Raw genomic sequence first — 13,912 nt, 5'->3', positions numbered from 1 at the left:
CTTTTCTTTGGTTTGTATGTTGTGTGGGTGTTTATATCCGATTGATTGCCAACACTCAAAATTGGGGATATTTCAAGTAAAAAAAATTGATATTTCCAGCTTCTCTTGAAAAATCAAAACTTCTGGTTACATTGGGCCTGGGAACCATTGGCTAGAGTTAAGCAGCGGCTGCCCTTAAGGCTGAGCGTGTTCTCCACAGTCCCCGCCTCTCTCTATTGCCTTATACTATTCCCACTTCACTTATTTGTATCCTTTGCTTAATCCATGCAGCCACAGGAGTTTGCTTCTCTGGGGGGTCAACTTCCTTCTTTCTCTTCTCTTCCCTTCTCTCCCCTTCCCTCCCCTCCTCTCCTTTTCTTTTTCCTTTCTTTTCGTTCTTACTTCTTCCACGGTGAGGAAGGAGATCTCTGGGAGCCCGTTTTTTGCCGCCCTGAGGACACTACTCCCTGCCTTGTTCTCAGAACCTGAAGTGACCCGAATTTGACAGTCCAGCTGTTTGGGTCCCAAAGACAGTCACCTAAACTACCTAAGACCATTCTGGGGGTGGAGGGAATAGATGCTTCCCTCTGGAAATGCTGACTATGTGTATTCAGTGGATTCTATGATATTTACTGACTTGCATGCTTGTGTAGCTTGAAGGTCTTGAAGAAGCATAAACCTCCTGCCCACTAGGTAATTCTGTCGCTTAACAAACCATAACAGCTCTGATTGCGTGCAGAATACTAGCAGTAAATGGTTTGAAAATGATTTTACTATTTTCTGTTATGGAAAACTCACATGTCGGAACATTACGGAACTGTTTTGAAATATCTTTAGCCTTCCGAATGTAAAATCACTAGACTTTGATATTTTAGCAATTCCACGTTTAAAATATCAGAGTTAATGAGACCTGCATCTGCTTTATTGACACCTACACTGGAGAAAGTCATCCAACACCGTATGGATGAAGTAGTCAGTGGGTGGGCACTTCCAATCCTCTGGCACGCCCTTTTCTTTTTTCTGCACCAAATTTGTTGCTAGACCAACTTCTCATTGACTAAAACTTCACACCAAGGCTCAAGGATTATACACCTAGGACTAGGACTGTGCAGATTGTGGTATGGACTGTGGGCATCAAGATGTACACTGGGTTCCCAGCAATAAGGTCATTCTGAGAGCTCTCACACCAGCGCTCAGCTAGCTGTAACCGTCTCCTGCATGCCTTCTAAGGACATTAAGACTGGACATTTTATGTTGTTTCCGTTTTAGTTTATTTGAAGGTTTTATGATGTCTTAGTTGATTGACTTCCAAATAAACACGCTGCTTTTAAAAATGGCAAGTTGTTTTTATTTATTTCTTTTAGGTGCCCAGTGGCTTCAGGGTATATTAGGCAGCTTTGAATTATAATTAGAATAATAACTGTGGACCTAAAACAATAATAGACGTTGAATTATGTGAACACCAAATTAGGATGTTCAGAAAATCTGTCTGAAGGAAACCAGGGTAAGCATGGAATTTTAAAAAGTTATCTTTGTGGCAATGTGACCAAAGGAAATTTCTAACAACAGCCTTGTTATTATTTTTTTGCTTTGTTTTGCCTTCCTACAAGGCTACTCAAACTTTTATTTTTTGTGTTTACTGGACTTGGGGTGCGTGTAGGGGGTATCCAGTTCTTTCGGTGACCTTGTCATGATTTTACAGACAAGAGAAAATAATAAAACCTGCTTGTCGTCTGAGAAAATCATTGTATTCTAATGATTTCTTGAAAATTTCTCAAGTCCACGGGCACAAGCAGTAGAAGCTGGCATTGTGCTTCACTGAATGCCAGATCCTCAGAGCGCTTCTGAGTCCCTCTAAGACACACATCTGCGTTCCTCCATCTGTCATCTTAGCTCATCTTCCTCTCCCAACTGTTCTTAAATTAAATGACTACGTCTAAAGGGAGATTTTCTCGGGAAAGCTTATGAGAATTTGGCCAAAGGCAAATTAAAACATTGCAAGGTAATCACCCAACTCAACTCACTGCTTGGTGGGTCTCGGTGCCTTTTCTTACCCAAAGGAGTTCATCAACCTTTGGGCCCCATATGGAGGAAAGCAGGAAGAAAGGGAAGTCAAGGGAAAATGGAATCCACTGGCTGATGGTCAGAGTGTCAGGAAATGAAGAGTGTGGCGGACAGGGCTGTATCCTGTGCAGTGGATCCAAAGGCCAGGGCAAGAGGCATAGGAGGTAAGAAGCCAAAGAAAGCAAGCATCTAGTTCTAGACCTTCCTGGCCTGATGCTTAATGTCAGGGATATGAAAGTTCACCTTCTCTCACCCCCATGTCCCCAGAGATGAATGGATAAGAGTTCCTACAATCATCACGGGCCACTAGGATTGACAGGACTCTTCAGCTTGGCTGGTCATTGTCCTTTTATTCCCTCGATGCTCCACGTGAATTCTTTCTTAACATTGGGTTGAAGGGGACAGCTTTCCCAGAAATTACAACTGTGGGAATTTATCCTAAGGAGACAACTGGAAAGATTCATCAAGCACAAGGATGTTCATTAGAGTATTGTTTAAGATAACATTACTATCCATCCGTAGGGGATTAGTTAAATGACTGACAGTACATCCAACACAGGAATGCAACACAGTCATTCAAAAGGAACATGCAAATCTGTAATTCACTGGTGTGTTACGTGTTTGGACGACATGTATAATATGATACCACTGACATAAAATAAGACAAATATATGTATACGTCTGAAGACCAGGCATCTGATAGGATGCCTTTCAGGTTAACAGGGTTTTCTTCTGGGTGGTAGAATTTTGGGTGATCTTAATTTTCTTTCTGCTTTGATCAACTGCTTGCACTTTAAAAAGAGATTATATATACGTTTTTTATAATCAGAAAAAAGCTTAATGTTAGGTGTACATTTGAGAGAAAAAAAGAGAGCAGCCTTGGTTAATGGCACGTGAGTATCTGTGCTGCTCCGCTAGTGTCTCCCAATGCCCCCAAAAGTCCCAAGGAACTGAATCCGGAGAAAGAGGTTTGGCTGGGTCATGAAGGGAACAGAGAGTTGGCTGCCACAGTGATGCTCTAACTCTTTATTCCCAGGCTACTACGGTCTAATCTGATCATCACTTCCATTGGAACTTTATGCTCCCCACTAAACACTCCAAGTGCTTCTTCAGAGCAATGCTTTCAGTTCATCCTCAGGTGACCTCTGTAAGGCAGAAGTGGGCAAGGAACATGAAGTTTCCTAATCTGGGGACCTGAGACACTAGTGCCTATGGGACTTGAGGGAAACCACGGCACTGTTGAGATCAGCGTTCTGGTCCTTGATCTCTCCATTGAGTGCTTCTTTGCCTAACCCATAGTGCCTCACCTTTAGCAATGAAAGGTAAAATGTTTGAAAGAATCTTTTTAGTAACTCAGGAGATGGAACGGAAGCCTTCTGCCCTTTTGTGCATTGAGATGTTCAAGAACTGGATTATATCTGATGAGAGTGCCAGTTAGGAGAAACGTTTTTGGACGTTGGAAGGCTATCAGTGGTCCTGATTCATTCTAACGTTGCAGAGGAGGCTTCCTCCTGGACGTTTGGAGCCTGGGATAACAGTCTTATCCTACTATGAACTACTGCACACAAGGCAAGGGTTAACTTGCCTGGGTCTCAACCTTTTTGTACATAAAACAAAGGGGGAGAGTGGCATCAGTCTTACCTGCCCCTAGGCATTCTTTGAAGGATCAAGTGATGTAACAGATATGAACGTCCTCATCTCTTTGACTTCTCTCTGACCTTCTCTAGAAGAGTTGGTTGCCCCCACCCCTTGCCATATTCTTGTAATAGACTACCAGTTATTCTATAGGTCTTGATATCTCTGCCTCCCCAGCAAGGCTCTGAAGAACAAAGTCAAGAATGACTCTGATTCAATACAACCCCATCCCAAGACCTAGCACAGCGCTTAGCACGCGGTAGTTTTCAATTAACGTTTGTTGACCAGGTGAGTGGTACAAAAGTTTGAAACGCTCCTCCAGTGGGAAGCATTAGGAATTGCCACTGTGAAACAGTTGGAACTGTCCTCTTACTGAACAACACACAATTTACTATCCGTTTTTCTTAAAAGCTCCACACCTTCTCTCTAAGACTGTTAGAGCACATGGAATAACAGTCACAACTCCTGACACGTGAGTGATGATTTGTGTCGGGCACCGCACGAAGCCCACTAGGTGAACTTCATCATCTCCTTCTACCGCCCTCACTTTGAGGTGGGTTCTGTTATCAGTTTTCCAGATAATGATGCTGAAGCTCAGAGGATAGTTTGCTTGGAACCCAGAGAGGATCAGTCTGGAATCCATTTTCAAGCCCGAGCTCTTGACCACTTTTCCTTACTGTGTCTGAAACCAACTTGAACCAAAGATCAGGCTGGTTTAGTACCTGCTTATTTTCATTTTAACTTGGGATTTCTGTAGAGTTAGCCTCTTTCAAATGCTCTTGCGACCAGTCTGTGTTCAGCAGGTAAAACTGAACAAGGCCACAGGGAAGGCTTAGATGGGCCGTGTTTCGTCCCCTTGCCTTCTGACAACAACAGTCCACCTTCAGAGCCTCAGCTCAAATGTGGTCCTTTCCTTTGTTCCTTAAATGTTCCCATTTTCTTTTACTTCCCTCTCAGTTTCCTCTTAACCAGCTGAGTGACAGAAACTCAATGCTGACCACTTCATTAGTCGACGACCTTGTCCCTCTGGCCTCCTGCCCCGCTGGCTCTCCTGGGCAGGTTGCCTTACGTCATAAGTCCTTGCTAAGGGTCAGGACCTCGGAGCCATCAGCACTGGGCATGTTGTTTTAATATATATCTAGAGAAATCAGGCCTGTCGGATCACATTAGGCCCTATTTGTGGATTGTACGCCAATCCCCACGGCGGAGATGAACTGTTACCTTTGAAATACAATCATGGCTGGTTAGCAGTGAGTACAGCGCATGGATTATATTCCATCAGGGAGGCCCTTCTAATCTGTCTCTCCCCTCATTGGCAGGGCTGCCCTTCTTCCTGTACAGAGAATATCCTCATCGACAGCAGTGTTGGAAAGGAGCAAGGCTAAGAGATACAGCATGTTTCTAAAACCAGATGTGTTAATGAGCACACGAGGGTCAGTGTGGTATGTGATAACTCAGTGTCGCGGGAGCCCAGGGTAAATGGGTGAGTTGTTGGTATGGCGCTAAAATTGCAAAGTTAGCAGCCACCATCGGGTTGAGGGATTACCTTGTGGCAGGCATTGGATTAAGCATTTTATATACATTAGCCCGTTTGGTCCTCATAGAAACCTGGAGGTCAATACTACCATTAAACCCATTTTATGGATGAAGAAATTGAGGTTCAGAAAAGTCCAGTGCTTTGCCCAAATTCACAAAGCAATTAAGTGATGGGGGGTAGGGGGCAGATTCCAAAGCTGCTTCCAACCACAAGGCCACCATGATTTTGCCACGATAGTACGTGGTCTCTTTGGAGTGGGATTTTAGGTGGTGTTTCAAGAGAACCATAATGAAATTCCCCTTTCTATTTAGGGAGGGGCCCCAAATATCTCACTTGACCCAACAGAAGATTTGTTTTAAAATGGAGTCTGGGACTAAGCCAACCTCCCTGTTTTTTCTTTCTTCTCTGGGATTGGTTTTAAACCCATTCCTACATCCCGTGGGAGTCTGGCTGGACAGATCCCTTGACAGGGGCTAGAAATAGCTCTCAAAGCCTATTTTTAAGGAAAATGTGATGTCAAAAAATGAGGCAGGAATGGACACCAAGAAGAGAAAAGAATACACCAGAATGGAGTTAAGGAGTGCTTAACCAGGAAGTGCTCAGAGACAGGAAGAGTAGCAAGGCTGACAAAAAGATGAAAATTGGCAAAGATGCACTGGGGGGATGGAAGTGCTTTCCTACTTGGGCAGTGTATTTCTGTCATATTCCTGTGTTCTGCCCTTAGGAAGCTCAGCCAGGGAAGGTAAGTGCCGTGGTTCTGCTACAAACCCACTTTTCTATCTAGAAAAACAGGGCCTGACAAAACACATGCAGAATCGCCTGCTTGCCTCTTTCCTGGAACCTCAAGGCACAATGCAGAGGTGTCTAGTAACACTGCAATTTCCTTTGAACTGTTTGGTTTTGTTTGGTACCGTTGTCTGGCAGGTTAGTCTTTTTGACTGCGTTAACTCACCTGGTATAACATTTTCTTTCGCTGAGAAACAAGAAGGCTGGAACTCACCTCTCTGACTCGGGCAAAGCTGGACATCATCCAATCATGCGTGGCTAGACTTCTGGAGGCTGTAAACGATATCTTCCGAGCTAAGGAAGAGAAGAAAGAACAAAAACACTGTTGGGGAGACGACTGGTGAACGTTTGTAGGCCAACTGGTGAATGAGAGACAGGATGAACCCATCCTTCTTCACTTATTTTTCTTGGGTAAAATTTGCATTTAAGGGGGGCGTTTATTAAAGTCGCCCCCACCTAGGCCACTATGACCAGCAAATGTTCCAGCTACCTGTGTTCATTCCATGTTGACAGAGCTGGAGAAAAGCACATACTTTAACTGGAAAAGGAGTCTTTACAAATGCAATTCAGGGCGGCCGACCTCAAGACAGCATCTGATATTAATTAGAAATTATACAACGCTCTAAGTTGAACTAAAGAAATTTTGGTAGAAGGATCAGACAAGAATGAGGAAAATCGAAAGTGAAATCCCGTGCTGATTGAAAGAGACTGCAGCTCCCGCATCTCTCCCCAGCCACCACGTTACTACCTGTCTATCCCAGGGAAAGTGTTCCAATGGTGTTAACTACTGAACACTTGCCTCTCTTTCCATTCCCCTTTCCCTGTGTAGCTGCGGTGAGTTGGCTGCCGAGATGTAGCCCTGAACCTATCCATCAAGTCTAGGGAAGAGAGAGTTAGAAAGGCAAACATTATCTGGGATCAATATCTTTACAAATCCGAAGGAAACCCCAGCTCCCGAAGGGTTAAGCCAGGGAAGGAAAAGCCATCAGGCTGTTTAGTGAGTTAATGTCTTTATTGACGGGGGAGGCCTTTAAGCCCCAACAGGAAAAGTGGGGAAAGTGGTAGATTGTTCAGCTGGGGAGAAAGGAGAAGGCAAGAACATTATCTATATATTTGCGCCATGCTCTCATTCCCCCTGCATTCAAACCCCTGAAATCCATGTAATGCACAAGACTTTCTGTAGCCTTGAATACTATTCAGTACAAGGTGTTTGTCTTGCTCTCATCCCCCTCCCAAAGTGGAATCCACATCTTCCCCTAACAATTTTGCTATAATGCACATCTCAGACTAATGCTTGCATTGAAGAGCACGTCTTAATTTAACAACTGTGTTATAAAGCACATCTCAAGCTAACTTTCCTAGGATAATCCATATTTCAACCTAACTACCCTGGCATAACACTTCAATCTAATTCCCCTACTGCAAAGTACATTGCAATCTAACACCCTCATATAATGTACATCTCAGTCCATTATTTTGTATTTTGTAAGCCATATTTTGGTATGTCTTTTCCATTAAGGAGCAGAACTGTCTGGAGACAACAGCTATCCCTATGCTGAAAGCTTCCGTGGTTCTTACATCGTCCTTTGGTGACAGGCTGCTGATGGATATGCTTCTGAACTTTCACCTTTGCCATCTTGGGTTCAACTCTGGCTTGTTTCTGTACTTGAAGGCTTAAGCCTCCTGTTGGGAACAGGGGTGACCAGGGAGCCCTGCCTGGCCCTGATGGGCCTTCTCTCATGCTAACCAGCAGGGCGGGCCACCTCAAATGATCAGAGTCTACCTCAGGAGAGGGACGTCTGAGGCCAATGTCAGGGTCAGGGGTCAGGGTGTAGCTGTTGGCTAATAGAGTGTGAGCTAACACTGTTGTCAAATTGCTGGGCTGAACGACAATGCCTGCCTCCTGCTGATGACCTTACCCCAGGGGAGGGGGCTATTGGCTTTATTGGAAATCTGCCAGTCTCAGAGGTGATGGAAGTGGCCGATCACGGCTAAAGACTGTTTGATTGTAGATGGAGAGCCAGTTCTGTGGTTGGTCCCCAACTGAAAGGCTTGCAGAGCTGCTTATTGATGGCTGAGTTTTCCACATATGATGGATTTCTCTTCTGTTTCACAAGCAGCTGTGTTACCGTTCAGTTGTGGAGGTGGGCTACAGTGGCTCGCGGACACGGGATTTTCCGGAATCGAGAGCCATGACAGGCGATGCTGTCACTGACTTCTGGGACGGCACTAACCTCCTATTGCTGGTTGAATGGGTCTGATTGGTTCTTGAGAGGAAACCAATCCAGAATGAATTGACAATAGATGTAAGAGGTCCTTCTGTCCCACGGCATTTTGGTGAACGTGAAAGAAGACGACGAACATGTGTTCTAGAAGACATTTAGTATTCCAACCATCAACATCTCAGCCTCAAATTTTCAACCTATCCCATGCAAGAGGAAGACATTAGATTTACCTACTGGTGGCATATAACCAAGCTAGTAGTGCCATTAAATATTTGAGGAAAAGGAGTTACTGAGGACTCCTGAAGTGTAGTATGAATTCAAGAGAGACAAGTACAGGAGGCAGAGAACAAAGTTTAGAGATAAAAAATGATCTTTATAAAACACATATGGATCATGGAGGATCACCAGCTAATACAAACCCCCATTGCAGCCTGCTAAGATAGACAGCAAAAGACTAGAAAGCATAAATGGGAGGACAGCTTATTGAAATTGCAAGGTTATTCTCCTCTTGCGTGATGCCTTGGGAAAACTCATATAGATATGGTAGCACTAGTCTTTAAGTCTCTAACAGAGATGGTAAAGCATGTGGGGGGAGCAAAGTGAGGTTATTAGGTGAACTTGAAGGGTTTTTCCTAGAGAAGAACCAACTGAGGGTGACTTATCAATAACCTTCCAGTCTATTACGTGACAGGACAAGCAATGTGACTTTAATCCAGGTCAACGTGGTATAATCGCATAGAGTGAGACTTTGGCTTGACTCTCGTTACTATTTTCACATCTTCAAGTCTCAGTTTTCTTCTTTGTTGAGGGGAATCCTGCTCTTCACCCTCCACAGTTACAAGGAGGATTAATTCAGGTGTAGAACCATTAGCAGAGTACCTGACACAAAGTTCACATTCAATACATGTTAGTTTTCTTTCCCTTAAACTGTGGCATGGGCTTTCTGATAATGGGCATTAATAAATATGGGGAACTTGGACAATAAACCTTCCCCTTATGAGTTAGCAAGACAACCGGTATTTAGAAAGTTTAGGTTCACTTGACCACAGGAGGATGACCTAGATCAGAGGTTAGCAAATTATGGCCTACTGCCTACTTTTATAAATAAAGTTTTATTGGAACACAGCCATGCTCATTCATTTACATATTGTCCATGGCTGTTTTTGTACTACAGTAGTAGAACTGAGTTGTTGTAACAGAGATGGTGTAGCCTGCAAAGCCTAAAATATTTACCATCTGGCCCTTTACAGAAAACGTTTGCTGGCCCCAAACCTCTGACAGTGGAACACTCTTTCTCCCTTTTGTAGGAAAACAAAATGCCATGTTGAAATCCAATATGCCAAGCAGGTTCAAGCAGCAGATATTTCCTGAGGGAGCTAAACTCATCCCTGCTTGACACAAATACTTTATTGTTGGTGGAGCTTCTGAAGGTCCCAAGGTTCCATGGACCAGTTTGAAAAGTACAGACTGGAAAAATCCCAGGATATTTTTTAAGGTCTTGGAAACTCAGTGATCTCTTCAGAGATTAGAGAATGGCATAGTAAAAAAAAAAACAAATAAATATATTTAAAACTAAATATGTGATGTTGGGCAGGTCACTTAACTTCTCTATGCCTCAACTTCCTCATTAAAAAATGAGGAGGGCATCCCCGGTGGCGCAGTGGTTAAGAATCCACCTGCCAATGCAGGGGACATGGGTTCAAACCCTGGTCCGGGAAGATCCCACATGCCATGGAGCAGCTAAGTCCATGCACCACAACTACTGAGCCTGCGCTCTAGAACCTGTGAGCCACAACTACTGAAGTCCGCGTGCCTAGAGCCCGTGCTCCGCAACAAGAGAAGCCACCGCAATGAGAAGCCTGCATACCCAACAATGAGTAGCCCCTGCTCGATGCAACTAAAGAAAGCCTGCACGCAGCAACAAAGATCCAACGCAACCAAATAAATTAACTAATTAATTAAAACAAAATGAGGATATATGCCTCACAATTTGTTGTCAGGATTAAATGAGATAATATATTTGAAGCACTTGAAATAGGGCCTGGCTCATAGCTAGTGGTCAGCAAATGTTAATTACTATTGCAATTGTTCTTAATATTGGGGGCCTTCATTTGCACCGTGGAGCCTATCTGCATATTGCTCTAAATAACCCTAGCTACATATTCTGCCTATTAGTTAATTGTTCTTAATATTGGGGGCCTTCATTTGCACCGTGGAGCCTATCTGCATATTGCTCTAAATAACCCTAGCTACATACTCTGCCTATTAGTTAATTCAGTTGCTTGCTCGCTCAACACATACTTTGTGTGCTGAAGCCATCATCGGTAAATGAACTCCAGTCCGTCCAATGCCAGCTGCACTCCCAGTCTCCTCTTGCTCGGTCTCTTTCGGCAGCTCACATTGGTATTTATTGCTCCACATCTTCAACGGAGTTTCATAGTGACACCACCACTCAAAACAACTTCTTACTCCTCCACCTCCGATGGCCCCACAATTAATTTTTCAACTAGCAGTTTGGTTTCAATGCCTACGAAGTAATTAGACCTTAAAGGCTCTTTACTGGGATTTTATCTTGTCAGCGAATATGAAAGAAACAATAATTATTATTTAATATTTGTCGAGTGTCTTCAGTGTGATATGTAGATTCACGGAGGTAACCTGCCTTACTGTTGAAGATGACAGCACAGTACAGTCAAGTGTGTCTTAGCAAGGAGTCGGACAGTCCTAGAGACCCAGAACAGGAGGCCTGAATTCTCAAATCCTGCCATTTTCACGCTACTGTATCAAATGGCCTGAATTCTCAAATCCTGCCATTTTTCACGCTACTCTATCAAATGGCACATCTTGGGGGTTGAGAGCTTCCTAATTTGTTATCCCTAGGTGCATCCTCTAAAGTTTGATTCCAGAATGGTGAATTCCAGAGATGACATCCAATGATTTCTGTACTAAGCAGAGGGAGCTCTTTGCCAGGGTGGGGGGGGGGGGTAGATTTTCCGTCACTATCAAGAGAATAATGGAATGGACACAACTACGGATGCGACAGGATGAAGATTTGAGAATCTGACTTTATCCTTTATCCCCAGAGATTATGTCAGGGTGCCCAGACCGAAGTGCAGAGCCGCCTGTTGCGGTGGCAGGTGGACAATATCATCTACTGGCTGCTAAGAATGCCCTCCATGCAGCTGGGGGCTAGTGTGGTCCAGAGACCACCCTTACCAGAAGAGTGACCTTCAGCAAGTTGCTTGATCACCCTGAGCCTCAGTTTCTCCATCAGCAAATGGAAATAACAGTAGCTACCTCACAGGATTGTTTTGCAGATCAAATAAAATAGATATACAGTAAATGGTAGTTGCTGTAGTTATCATTAATATTATTATAATAGAAAAGAAATAGAACCCATAGATACTGTTTTGGGGTAGCTTACAGAATAGCATGGGTATAAACATAAAAACACAACTTGGAAAATATTAGTATATTTACATCTAATTAATGTAAATTAAAATATTAGTTGAAGGCTAAAGGTATCAGGGTGACTCATGGACATGGTCTGCTCTCATGATTTGATGTACATCGATTGTAAACTTCTGAATGACAAGGGTTGCATCCAAGTTATCTCTCCATCCCCAGCAATTTGTATCTGTTGAACTGAACTGAACTGGATTTCTTAGTAAGTTCAGTAGAATCCTACCAAAAATAATCACTGGAATGATTAAAGGGTGCACAGATGGGAGATGTGAGGGCCACTCAATTCAGTAAAGTACTAAAATCAACATCACTAAAACAAAAACAGAACCCAAACTCTTATAAAGAATGGGCAAAGAGAATGGAATATTATTTGGCAATAAAAAGGAATGAGGGGAGGACTTCCCTGGTCACGCAGTGGTTAAGAATCCGCCTGCCAATGCAAGGGACAGGGATTCAAGCCCTGGTCTGGGAAGGTCCCACATGTCACGGAGCAACTAAGCCCATGTGCCACAACTACTGAGCCTGCGCTCTAGAGCCCGTGAGCCACAACTACCGAGCCCGCGTGCCAGAACTACTGAAGACCGCGCGCCTAGAGCCCATGCTCCACAGCAAGAGAAGCCACCGCAATGAGAAGCCCGCGCACCACAACGAAGAGTAGCCCCCGCTCGCCTCAACTAGAGAAAGCCCGCGTGCAGCAAGTGATCCAACATAGCCCATAATAAATAAATACATAAGTTAATTTTTTTTAAAAAAAGGAATGAGGGAATGCTACAGTGCATGGATAAATCTTGAAAACATGCTAAATGAAAGAAGCCACTCACAAAAGACCACATATTGAATGATTCCATTTATATGAAACGTCCACAACATGAAAATTCAGAGAGACAGGAAGTAGATTAGTGGTTGACAAGGGCTGAGGGGGTTTGGAGAAAAATGGGAGTATGAGTGACTGCCAGAGGGTGTGGGGGGCTCTCCTTGGTGTGGGGGTGATGAGAATGTTTTAAAATTGAATGTGACGATGGTTGCACAACTTGTGAATACACCCCTAACCATTAAATTGTACACTTGGAGTGAATTGCTTGGTATGTAAATTGTATCTCAGTAAAGCTGTTAAGAAATTTTAAAAAGAATGGGCAAACATATTGAGATATCTTTGGAATACTGGAAATGTAGGTATATCCCCTAAGGTTATTCAATTATACATTTTAGGATCTAAAAGTTTACAGACTTTTCAAGAGAGAACATAAAATACAAAACTCTTATTTTTGTTTAAGATGCATATAAAGTTCAGACACACACTACATATACTTTTCTATGTATAATATATAGATATATGATCAGCTTAGTAAGGTATAATTAATATATAAGAAATCATGAAATTCACCCACTTTAAGTATATGAATTTTTTTACAATAAAAAGAAGTATTTCATAAAAAGAGAAGCATACACAGTAATAGGTACAGCCTAATGGCACTATTAAATCTATTTAATTTTCTAATTTTTGGTATATCTATATTTTCTAAAATTTCTATAATGAGTTTATATTACTTTGGAAAGAGGTAAGTGTTATTCAAATAAAGTATACAGCAAAAAGTGGTGAAGGGCATCGAGTCAGTTAACTGGGGCAGCCACCTTAGTGGGGAATGGAGGGTGTGTGGACTGGAAAGTTTTCTGGATGGGAAAGAAATGTCACATGTGGAATATGGCAAGTGGCTGATGTAACAGGGGGTCTTAAGAGGGATGAACCTGGTGAAATGGTCAGAGGCTCGTTGGAGGAAGGCCTTGAAGAACTATGTGAAGGCTCTGAGTCTGGTATAATTGGTTCTGAGTGGTCAGTTGAGTCCTAGGAGATTAGCCCAGCCACCCTACCTCCTGGCCCAAGTGACTGAGGGATGCTGAAGGAAATCCACAAGAGACAGACTTTCTGGGGCTCAGGAACAGGAATGGGGTAGCTCCTTCTGAGCAAAGGTTTCCAATGTGTCTCATTAATACTGGTGATTTTGGAAGCTACAGTGATCAAAGGGACCATGCCCTCTTTCTGGACTTGTTCCCCACACCGTGTCCCCATATAATCAAGAACAGGAATAGGAGCCAGCAGCAATGTACAAGGTAGGCTAAAGGGGAAAGCTAAAAGCCAGGAGATCAGCCAAGAGTCTCAGGGCCCAGCAGGAATGGCAAATGGCTTTCAACATGTGTTCCAAATTGGATCCATAGCAGGTAG

The sequence above is a fragment of the Phocoena phocoena genome, chromosome 20 (assembly GCF_963924675.1).
Source record: "Phocoena phocoena chromosome 20, mPhoPho1.1, whole genome shotgun sequence".
Classification (NCBI taxonomy): domain Eukaryota; kingdom Metazoa; phylum Chordata; class Mammalia; order Artiodactyla; family Phocoenidae; genus Phocoena; species Phocoena phocoena.
This window is presented reverse-complemented; position numbering follows the sequence as displayed.